This window comes from Cariama cristata, unplaced genomic scaffold (assembly GCF_000690535.1).
Source record: "Cariama cristata isolate BGI_N322 unplaced genomic scaffold, ASM69053v1 scaffold14102, whole genome shotgun sequence".
Taxonomy (NCBI): Eukaryota; Metazoa; Chordata; class Aves; order Cariamiformes; family Cariamidae; genus Cariama; species Cariama cristata.
In genome coordinates, this window is record NW_009605627.1 from 44896 (window position 1) to 47633 (window position 2738).

Below are 2738 nucleotides of genomic sequence, written 5' to 3' on the forward strand. Positions count from 1 at the left end.
ATACACAGAATCACAAACTGGTTGAGGTTGGAAAAGACTTCTGGAGGTCATCTGGTCCAACTTCCTTGCTCACCCAGAGACAGTTGCCCAGGACTGTGCCCAGTCAGGTTTTGAATATCTCCAGGGATGGCGACAGCACAACTTCTTTGGGTAACCTCTGCCAGTGCTTGGTCACCCTCAAAGCAGAAAAGTGCCTTCTTGTGTTCAGACTGAATTTCCTTTTTTCTAATTTGTGCCCGTTGCCTCTGGCCCTGTCACTGGACACTACTGAGAAGAGTCCAGCTCCCTCTTCTTCGTTCTCTCCCATCAGGTATTTATACACATGGATAAGGCCTCCCTGAGCCTTCTCTTCTCCAGGCTGAACAGTTCCAGCTCTCTCAGCCTCTCCTCATATGAACGGTGCTCTGATTCCATAAACATCTTTATGTCCGTAGAAACCCAGAGGTGGGTGTTTTTCTACCTGGCATGGACATATGACTTTCGCTGCATGGCTCAGGAGTGGAGGCTCACTGAGGTGAGTGGATGCTACCCGCACATCTCCTGGGAGGATGACATTCCTTCTCTGCCTGCAGACCGGGAGATCCCCCTTCACCCCACCTCTGGAAACTTTCTTTTTTGCCAAGAAAGGCAAAATGATGCATCGAAGATGCTTCACATGCTGGCCCCAAATTTAGTGACTTTTACAGTAGAGTGGAAATATGTTGGGTTCAATTCTGCAAGCGTTGTGCTGCCATACAGAATCTACCTACCCACAAAACAAGTCCCTTCTTCAGCTCTTACATGGCAAGTCTGTGTCTCTGGTTAGGCCCCATGTAGGAGAATCACTGAGAAAATTGTATATTCACAGGAAGCACAGTTCCTGAGATTGCACCCATCGATCAGTCCAGCTTGAACTCCACTCCTTTGTTCCTGCTCAGTGAGATGAACAGCCACCCAAAAGTCTCAGCTGATCTTGCCTAGTAGGAGAGGGATCTGCTCTACACTGGTCTGAGTTGGCCCCATAGGAATGCATAGAGCCATGAGAGAAGTCCCTGGTCCTCACAATGATGCTCATGCTGAAGGTTAGGCTAAGCACACCCACAGCCTGGACTTCTCCTCCAAAACCCCCAGGATGCCCATTGCCTTGGAGCTGACTTGACTGGGTCATAGGCCACCCTTAAGATCCATCGCACATGCTGTGGGAACTCCAGCCAGACCAGAGGGCTCAGCGCTTCACCCTGAATAAAGGCATCTCAACATCGATTTCCCAAAAGGTTATAGGCTAAAGGACCCTGCCCTCCTGCCACGTAGCCCATGTCACCAAACAGCAATGTGCAAAGCAGGTCTTAGATGTCTAGGACTGGGGATAAAGGCAGTAGGATCAAGTTCTGATTTGGGTGACATTGCCATGTAACCTCTGGACATAACATGTCCCACTTCTGCGCAGCCTTAGGCCTTGCTGGACGAAAGCAGCAGTAGCATGCAGCTCTCCACCTTCCCATTAATCTTGGGACAGGCTACAACTCCCCATTGCTTTTCGTCCCCCAGTTTATCTCCTCTAGCAGCTCCTGGAACATGGTGAGATGGACAGGAATGGGCAGAGAGCACCACTGGAAGGGACACACGTGGGAGATCACTGAGGATGAGGATTCCTGGTGAAACTGGTCACATAGAAGAGAGAGATGGAGGGCCTTTGGATTCCCAAAGCAAAGCCATCTGCCTGGCTTTCCTCAGCTTCTGTGAGCTCTGTTCATGGAGAAGTCCACCCAGGGCTGGCACAGCAGCATCTGCATTACAAGAAGGCTGCAGCTCTTGGGCCTTCTGCTGCTGTGCTCTGGGCTGGGGTGCAGAGTGACCATGTAGTTGAACCTTGGGGTGTGCTCAGTGCAGCTGATGCACGCTGGGCATCACCATGGCAGTCTGCTCTCTGCGTCCCTTGGAAAGGATCTGCAGGTTTGCCCAGTGCTGCCTGGTGCAGGATGATGTTTTACTACTCTGTGGTTTGCAGGGATCTGTGATGCTCTGCATCTGCTGAGACACCACTAGCTCTGAGCCATGGCAGCCTCATGATTTCTTGTGGTGATTCCTTGTTCAACATGCCCCTTGTTTCCCATAATTGTGTTCTATATTTGGAGGCAGTTACACTACTTCAGTTTTCTCTCCAATTGCCTCTGAAGGAAGCCCATATCTCTTTCCTTTTTCCCTGACTGGTTTATTTTTAGACACCTCATTTCCAGCCATGCGTATTTCTAGGGTTTGGCCATAAATATTTTACAGCAATTTCACAGGTGAGGGGAGCCACCAAAGCCTGCTGAGCTCTGTTCTGCATGTAGAATGCCTTTGCTGCCCTTCCCAGAGGGGAAGGACTTGCTCTGCTGATACAGATGGGGTGACACAAGCAGGAGAGAACCATTGGATCCTGGCTTTGGGATTGCAAACCCTTCCCCACCCCACCCACCCCCCTCCCAAGTCCCTCTAAAATGAATTTGATGTCAGTTTACCTCCAGGAGAAGGGGCCTGGCAGGAAGATCAGGCTAAACCAGCATCGTCAGGGGATGCTGTCTGAGACTCAGAGCAGCCATGCTGTCTGCTGGAGGGCCTGGCACAGGCTGGGGCTGTGCCAGAAAGTGCATTTGGGCACCTCCAGGAGGAGAAAAAGATGTTGCTGCTTAATTCCTCTGAGATGCTGCTCTTCTTTCTTAGTGGTGGGTGGCTAAGTCTTTCACCTGCAAGGAGGGGAAGAGGGCAAAAAAAATTTT